The sequence below is a fragment of the Drosophila nasuta genome, unplaced genomic scaffold, assembly GCF_023558535.2.
Source record: "Drosophila nasuta strain 15112-1781.00 unplaced genomic scaffold, ASM2355853v1 ctg52_pilon, whole genome shotgun sequence".
NCBI classification, from domain to species: Eukaryota; Metazoa; Arthropoda; class Insecta; order Diptera; family Drosophilidae; genus Drosophila; species Drosophila nasuta.
In genome coordinates, this window is record NW_026869599.1 from 19,527 (window position 1) to 29,430 (window position 9,904).

Below are 9,904 nucleotides of genomic sequence, written 5' to 3' on the forward strand. Positions count from 1 at the left end.
TTAATTTCATCAGCATTTAAATGCTAAAATAATTATTTATATTATAATTATGCTAGAACATATTTTATATTTATAGGTTAATTATTTTTAGTATTTATTTATTTATTTTTCCTTTTTGGCCTTATTTAAATAATTTCTGCCTCATACGCACTTACTATGTTTGTCCGTTAATTTATTTATTTATTTATTTTTCATGTCATTTCGTTTGTAATGTTAAAGTTCAAATCACTTTTCTTATATGTTAATAAATTAAGTATATCCGCTTAATTATTTACTTTTATTTGGAACCATGCCTAACCAAGCAGGAGTAGGTTAGCCGAACCACTGTCTTTTAGGGATCCTGCCAACTTTTAGTTTTTGGCAATGAATGCAGGATCATGGTAGGGTGGGCGTCTGCACACAATAACAGCTGTGTTGCATGAGAGAGTGGCTCCGTCTTCTTTGTTAACCTACCTTCCTCTCCTTCCTTTCTCTTCTCTTTCACTATTGTTTCATGTAAACTTCCCATTGCACTCCTTCTCTGTTTTCCCATATGTACGCGAATTTTAAATGTATTATTGTTATAAGTGGTGCGTCCTATTAGTTGGCCCTTTCCTTGAACCCCATGCTATCTGAGCAAAGCCCGGAGAAGCCAGCGCGTACGCCACACTAGTAAACCTTCCACCAGCACCAGACGAATACCTCCTTAGTGATTCGTTACAGGCTTGTAACATCTGCTCTGGATCCCCTAATCTCTGAATGCGCGTCTTGTTGCGTAAGTTCAGCGACGGTATACCTTCGATGATTTGTTCCAAAAGCTCATCGTGGTCCAATTTAATTGATTGTGCTAAAACTATCTCCTCGAAGTACATTGCAAAACGCTCATTTTGTTGCCACTTCCCTTGCTCAAACTTTCGTCGTAGTTCTGCCTTCGAAGCTCCAGTGCCAAATGCTAATATCAATTGATCGCAAAGCGTTTGAAAAGCTCACGCAAGCGAGTTGAATTTGCATGAAGCCAGTGCTGAACGTTTCCGTGGCGTACGGCTGTCCTCCGTATTGTGCTCCAGATTAGCGCCATATGTTATGAGAGGAGCACACTAGCCGCAACCAGTGGTGTCATTTCCGCTTTTTCCCGTCAGATCTGGATTTTTGAAAACAGCGGGCAGCGGGAATTTTGGCTTTTGAGCAAAAGTTAAGCAGCTTTTTTACTTTAGTTTTCTTCAAATTTTAGAGATGTTTAAATTGATTCCTGCTGCTGCTGAGTCACTTGCAAGGGGTGTAGGTGTAGTTGATGGCCCACCACAAGTAATTCCAATGGCGAATGCGATGTCGACGTCGATGTTGACGCTTGCCTTTGTTTACATTTTGCTTGACCGCCATTTTGGTTTTGCGCACCTGTGCATTTTGATTTGATTTTGCTAAAGCTTTTGTTTTTGTATTTGCGCTTGACGCTGCTGCTGATGACAACTTTTGGTGCTTCGGCTGCACTCGTGCGCTGACCCGATCGCCGACCAAAACCATTCAAAGTAACTGCTTCCATTGCGTCTGGTGAATTTAGTTCGCCAGTTTTAAGAGATTCACCTCTAAATTATTAAGCTTATGAAATTCCCCAGGCTTTTCTAAAAGTAATAATTAAATAAAGAATAAGAAACTATGTATAAGAATATTTCAATTTATTAATAATTGGGCCTGTGCTGATCTATTATGGACACGCTTATGCATACTGAGGCCTCAACTGTTGTTGTCGAGGCCCAAACGCAAAGTTCGTCGGCTTCGATGGCCGTGCGCTTTAAAATGTATGCTTCCTTCGCCAATGACAAACAAGCCATGCAAATTTGCTGTGGCAAACGTGCTGCGGCGCCATCTTGCGGCTCATACGACAAGCCAAAGCATTCTTTGAGCATCTTTGCCACCGTTGTGCTGCTCTCTGGCCCAATCTCGATCTCACATGTCAGCGATTTGTAGTATATACATGCCCGGGTGCATACGCGGCAATTTAGCACTACGACCGCTTTGTTGCCGCTCATCTTGAAAAGAGCAAGTGAATCAATTAAATACGGTTGTTCAAGAATCTTTGTAATGAGAAATTCCAAATTGGTATATTTCAATACACCTCCTCAAAAGATATTTTGAACAATAAAAAATTAGTATTACAATAATATTCTTATTCGGACAGTTGTATATTCTGGAAACAATAATAATGATTCATATTCATCTAGAAATAGTTTTAAACAAATTAAAACAAACTAGTTCTAGGATTAAGGGAAACCCAGTAAAACCTTAATCAAATCATTGGTTAATCAAAAAAAATTAAACTTCATTTAACATATTATATGTTTTGAATCACTAAATATCAAACAAAAAAATATATTATTATAAATAGTTTTAATTTGTGAGACCCATTGCGCTCCTTAGGGTCAAAAATCTTGCAGCGGGCAACGGCTTCGTGAGGACATCAGCCACCTGGTGTTCTGTGGGAATATATTAAATAAAATATAAAATATAGATCATCTGTCTAAGTATCCATTTTGCACCCCGTGAAAAATTCACAGCGGAGGCTGTAGTGCGGTTCTTAGAAGAGAACATATTTCATTGTTTCGGTGTCCCGGAGGTTGTTGTATCTGAAAATGGAGTTCAATTCAAGTCGGATAAATTCAATGAATTGCTCCAAAAATACGAGGTACACCATCGTTATACGGCTGTTTACGCGCCGCAAGCGAATGCTTCAGAGCGTGTCAATCGATCAGTGCTTGCTGCTATTAAGGCGTATATTAAGCCTGATTAGACAGATTGGGATGAGTCGCTGAGCTTTATTGCTTGTGCACTTCGATCCGCGACACATTCGGCCGTGCGATCAAGTCCGTATAGAGTGACCTTTGGGCAACATATGGTTACTAATGGGAAAACTTATGCGCTTCTGAGAAGCTTGGATCAACTGGAAGACAGAACTACTCAGTTTAGTAGAGACGACTCAATTGAACTTATTCGTGCGGCTGCAAGGAGTGGTATACTACAACAGCAGATACGCAACGAAAAGTTTATAATACACGTAGTCGAGAGGTCAACTACACTGTAGGGCAGGAAGTGTATAGACGGAACTTCCAACAAAGCAATTTTGTGAAAGGTTTTAGTGCTAAATTAGCTCGAACGTTTGTAAAATCGCGAGTCAGACGCAAGTTAGGTTCCGCATATTATGAGTTGGAGGATTTACAAGGCAAGTTCATAGGCAAATTCCATGCGAAGGACATTAAGCAATAAGCGCTTGTCTTCGCATAATGTGATTTTGCCAGGGGATGTGTAATAGGCCGCTTGTCGTAGTTGAAATTGACTAAGCCTAAAAGTATGCAACATTTTGTTTCTTCTTTTTCTGCACACCTACATATTTCTATCTATTATTTATTATATTATTTATTTATATTTAATTTGTATTATTTAATTTGATTAGTTGTATAAAATAATTTGTAGTCTGAGAAAATGGTACTCAATGTCTTGTCATGTTTTGTTCTGAGAAGCGGAGCTTTATTTACAAATGAGACTGAAAGCTCCAAAATAGCGCCATCTATTGGTGGACCACGATACATGCAAGCATGAATTGCTAGATCAGCTGATCGTGTTAAGTCCAGACCACAATAGACAAGCGATTACCTTTTGAGTAGGATTAATTGTCAAATTTCCGAAAAAGATTTTTGTTGTTGGTTTTGGCTGGAAGAAAAATGGTTAGCAGGTTATGTGCAGAACCTAAGTAAAAAAATAGTGGAGAAGTGCATGTGCTTTAATAGAAAAAAAGTACATCAGTAAAGTGGTTGGTGTAGTAAGATGCTTAAAACGTACTTTTGCACCTTGCCGTCCACTTGTAGCTGTTTGTCCACTAGAGGAATTTGCCAACTGGCGTAAATAAACCAAGTGCCGTTTTCCAGATTAGGGTAAATATTTGTTATACGTATATTTAGTTTTTTGTTGTTCTAAGTTTAGTTTTGTCTATATATTTTTAGATTCGGCACCCAGTATTAATTTATATAACACCCGGTATAAAGCTGAATATAATGACCCAGTCATAATGTATATAAAACCCAGTGTGTAAATTATAATAACGCAGTGGTAGAATTTTAAATTAATTTAAAATGAAACTTCAACACACACAACTGCTTGATTAACGGCCAACCACCAAAAGCTCCAAGTCGCAGCTGTGCTGGACACATCAGCTGTCTGGGCCACGCAAACATATGAGCTGTTGCTAGCTGCAGACGCTCATTGAGCACAGGAGAATTGCTTCCCAGCAGGTGGTGTTTCTACTGCAAAACACTTGCGTCCGGCAGCCTTGCGATCTCCGTTGGCTATTTGCTCCGCACTTGTGGTGGCATCGAGGCCGAGTATCTGCGTCACCCAGGAGGAAGGCGAACGGCAGCTTATTTTTTTGTTTGTTTGTTTATCTATGTTAATTTACGTTATGTTGTTCAACTATGCATCTATAAGTGATAGTCCATCAACGTTGTAAGTGTAATATGATGTGGCGAGAAAGTTGAACCAACAACTTTTCTGGGTCCTTCATAATACAAGTACCACGGTACTATTGTATAAAATAGAAATGGCAATCATTTAAGAAGGCATGTAAGGCAACACCTATAGGCAAAATATCCTTGTAAAATTGTATTTAGGTATAAAATTTAATGTTTTTGTATTGCCTGAAAAGCATGTAAAACCATACCTGCATACATTTGTATGTATGCATGTTTGTTTTGATCGACGCTACCGGTCATAGCAAGCAGCTTTCATGCAGGCGCGAAAGCTCGCAATTATTATTATTCCCCACAGATACACCACAGACAGGCACCAACACAAGGAAAGATCTTTCTGCGTGGGAGTCTCTAATGTATGTAAGTCTGTTTCACTCTAACTAATTAATAATACATGAGCTAAAGCTAAAGCTTCCCGTTTGCTGGTGGTCCATCTGACCATAGCGCTGCTACAGCTGTCTGCAGTCCCAGCGGTCAATGACCTTGCGAGACTGGCAATAGCAAAACATTTCATTGAGTGACAGCCATCAGCTGATCCTCATTTTTACTTGCATCTAGTGTTTGCCTATATTCGGTGTGATGGTCTAACATTGCATTTCTAAATGAACCAAAACTAGTTCATTTTAGCTAATTTTTATTTCCTTCTCTTAATTTCATCAGCATTTAAATGCTAAAATAATTATTTATATTATAATTATGCTAGAACATATTTTATATTTATAGGTTAATTATTTTTAGTATTTATTTATTTATTTTTTCCTTTTTGGCCTTATTTAAATAATTTCTGCCTCATACGCACTTACTATGTTTGTCCGTTAATTTATTTATTTATTTATTTTTCATGTCATTTCGTTTGTAATGTTAAAGTTCAAATCACTTTTCTTATATGTTAATAAATTAAGTATATCCGCTTAATTATTTACTTTTATTTGGAACCATGCCTAACCAAGCAGGAGTAGGTTAGCCGAACCACTGTCTTTTAGGGATCCTGCCAACTTTTAGTTTTTGGCAATGAATGCAGGATCATGGTAGGGTGGGCGTCTGCACACAATAACAGCTGTGTTGCATGAGAGAGTGGCTCCGTCTTCTTTGTTAACCTACCTTCCTCTCCTTCCCTTTCTCTTCTCTTTCACTATTGTTTCATGTAAACTTCCCATTGCACTCCTTCTCTGTTTTCCCATATGTACGCGAATTTTAAATGTATTATTGTTATAAGTGGTGCGTCCTATTAGTTGGCCCTTTCCTTGAACCCCATGCTATCTGAGCAAAGCCGGAGAAGCCAGCGCGTACGCCACACTAGTAAACCTTCCACCAGCACCAGACGAATACCTCCTTAGTGATTCGTTACAGGCTTGTAACATCTGCTCTGGATCCCCTAATCTCTGAATGCGCGTCTGGTTGCGTAAGTTCAGCGACGGTATACCTTCGATGATTTGTTCCAAAAGCTCATCGTGGTCCAATTTAATTGATTGTGCTAAAACTATCTCCTCGAAGTACATTGCAAAACGCTCATTTTGTTGCCACTTCCCTTGCTCAAACTTTCGTCGTAGTTCTGCCTTCGAAGCTCCAGTGCCAAATGCTAATATCAATTGATCGCAAAGCGTTTGAAAAAGCTCACGCAAGCGAGTTGAATTTGCATGAAGCCAGTGCTGAACGTTTCCGTGGCGTACGGCTGTCCTCCGTATTGTGCTCCAGATTAGCGCCATATGTTATGAGAGGAGCACACTAGCCGCAACCAGTGGTGTCATTTCCGCTTTTTTCCCGTCAGATCTGGATTTTTTGAAAACAGCGGGCAGCGGGAATTTTGGCTTTTGAGCAAAGTTAAGCAGCTTTTTTACTTTAGTTTTCTTCAAATTTTAGAGATGTTTAAATTGATTCCTGCTGCTGCTGAGTCACTTGCAAGGGGTGTAGGTGTAGTTGATGGCCCACCACAAGTAATTCCAATGGCGAATGCGATGTCGACGTCGATGTTGACGCTTGCCTTTGTTTACATTTTGCTTGACCGCCATTTTGGTTTTGCGCACCTGTGCATTTTGATTTGATTTTGCTAAAGCTTTTGTTTTGTATTTGCGCTTGACGCTGCTGCTGATGACAACTTTTGGTGCTTCGGCTGCACTCGTGCGCTGACCCGATCGCCGACCAAAACCATTCAAAGTAACTGCTTCCATTGCGTCTGGTGAATTTAGTTCGCCAGTTTTTTAAGAGATTCACCTCTAAATTATTAAGCTTATGAAATTCCCCAGGCTTTTCTAAAGTAATAGTTAAATAAAGAATAAGAAACTATGTATAAGAATATTTCAATTTATTAATAATTGGGCCTGTGCTGATCTATTATGGACACGCTTATGCATACTGAGGCCTCAACTGTTGTTGTCGAGGCCCAAACGCAAAAGTTCGTCGGCTTCGATGGCCGTGCGCTTTAAAATGTATGCTTCCTTCGCCAATGACAAACAAGCCATGCAAATTTGCTGTGGCAAACGTGCTGCGGCGCCATCTTGCGGCGCCATCTTGCGGCTCATACGACAAGCCAAAGCATTCTTTGAGCATCTTTGCCACCGTTGTGCTGCTCTCTGGCCCAATCTCGATCTCACATGTCAGCGATTTGTAGTATATACATGCCCGGGTGCATACGCGGCAATTTAGCACTACGACCGCTTTGTTGCCGCTCATCTTGAAAAGAGCAAGTGAATCAATTAAATACGGTTGTTCAAGAATCTTTTGTAATGAGAAATTCCAAATTGGTATATTTCAATACACCTCCTCAAAAGATATTTTGAACAATAAAAAATTAGTATTACAATAATATTCTTATTCGGACAGTTGTATATTCTGGAAACAATAATAATGATTCATATTCATCTAGAAATAGTTTTAAACAAATTAAAACAAACTAGTTCTAGGATTAAGGGAAACCAGTAAAACCTTAATCAAATCATTGGTTAATCAAAAAAATTAAACTTCATTTAACATATTATATGTTTTGAATCACTAAATATCAAACAAAAAAAAATATATTATTATAAATAGTTTTAATTTGTGAGACCCATTGCGCTCCTTAGGGTCAAAAATCTTGCAGCGGGCAACGGCTTCGTGAGGACATCAGCCACCTGGTGTTCTGTGGGAATATATTAAATAAAATATAAAAAAATTTTAATTAAATGTGAATAAAATTTGGTGACAACAAAAGGAGCATACAAATATAATTGTGGAAATGTAGCATCAAACTGGATGCAAAAACAGTATAAACAGTGTAAATAAATTCGAAATCTGCGAAGAGCATAAATGATTGCTAGCGCTTCTAGTTCAAAGCTGTGATATTTACTCTCTTGTTCTGTAGTTCTTTTTGAGAAGTAAAATATCGGGTGCAATTTTCCATCATCTTTCTTTTGTAACAAAACTGCTCCAAAGCCGTGAGATCTTGCGTCGCAATGTAGTTCGATTTCATCTTTATGACTATAGATAGCTAACACCGGTGCTTCTATCAGTTTTTCTTTGAGCATTAAAAAGCAGTCCAACTCGTTTTTTCCAAATACAAATACAGTGTCTTTTCTCAAAAGATCATAAAGTGGTTTAGCTAACATGGACAAATTTTGTATGAAACGCCGAAAATAAGAACATAAACCTAAAATACTGTGCACTGCATGAATCGGGAAATTTTTACTGCTTCAATACTTTTCTCATCCGCCTGAATACCTTCCTTTGTTATCAAAAATCCTAAATATTTTATGCTTGATCTTAAAAATTCGCATTTATCCATCTTTAATTCTAATCTATTTTGAACCAGCCTATGTAACACTTCTTGCAACGTATCGAAATGCTCTTCCATATCTTTGCTCGCAATCATAATGTCATCCATATATTTTATTACTTTATCTTGCCTAATAAGGTCATCGAAAATTTTATTCATAAATCTTTGATCCCCATGGGCATCCTTTTAAATTCAAATTGTCCTAAAGGAGTGACAAATTATATATATTTGATTGAAGTTTCTTCTTAAATCTCCTGTCTTCTTTTTAACTAATACAATTGGCGAGGCAAACTGTGAGTCACTAGGTCTTATTATTCCGTTTTCCATATACTCATCTAACATCTTGAGAAGTTTTTCTTTTTCAGTGTATGACAATCGTCTAGGCGAACAACTGAAAGGCTTATCATCGCTTAATGATATTTTCATTTCGCACTTAATCATTGGAACATCTGGCCTTTTAGTCTTTACATATGTATCCTCAAACATCTTTACAAATTGACAACATGTTTTAAAATCTATATCTTCTCCATAATTATAAACTTGTTCTTGATCTTCTACAATCGGAATATTGAACATGTCTTTGTCAAAACTATCTACCAATTCCGGCCCATCATATCGTTTTATATGCAGTCTATCGTAATCTTGTTGTCTAATATGCTTAATTATATTTTGCCAGTTTTCCGTTGATAAATCTTTTTCGTTCTTAACTATTTTCTTATCCGTAGAAACTCCTGGATTCCTTTTTACAATTTCCGCTTCAGCTAATAATTCCATAACAGTTTTTATACCCGCTACCCATAGGGTAGAAGGGTATTATAACTTTGTGCCGGCAGAAAATGTATGTAACAGGTAGAAGAAGGCATCTCCGACCCTATAAAGTATATATATTCTTGATCAGCGTCAACAGCCGAGACGATATAGCCATGTCCGTCTGTCCGTCTGTCCGTGTGAACACCTAGATCTCAGAGACTATAAGAGATAGAGCTATAATTTTTTTCGACAGCATTTGTTATGTTTGCACGCAGATTAAGTTTGTTTCAAATTTTTGCCACGCCCACTTACGCCCTTGCAAATCAAAAAAAATAATAATAATAATAATAATAATAATAATAAAATAATAAATAATAACAAGCGTAATTTTAAAGCTAGAGTTACGAATTTTGGTATATACAGTAATAACTTTAGTAGTTATGATCCTTGAAAATTTGGTTGCGATCAGATAAAAATTGTGGAAGTAATTAAAGAAATACTTTTGTATGGGCAAAAACGCCTACTTACTAGGGTCTGAGTTGCTTTGGCTGACAATCTGGTATATTGTGCCGTCTATGGTATATTTTGAATGCGGTACTATATCGATATACCACATATACCATTTGGTATATTTTTTAGTATTTTTGTAGTATATTTGGTATATTTTGAGAATAATACAGCAAAATATATTGCTTTTATTCAAAATGGGTAGAGGTATCTCACAGTCGAGTACACTCGACTGTAGCTTTCTTACTTGTTTCATTTAATTTATTGCGCTTAATAAATTGATCGTCTAACAGTTGTGATTCGGCATCATTATCATCTAACAGTTGTGATTTAGCATAAACATTTCCTAACAGTTGTGATTCACTATCATCGTCTCTTAATAATTGTGATTTAGCATAACTATCTC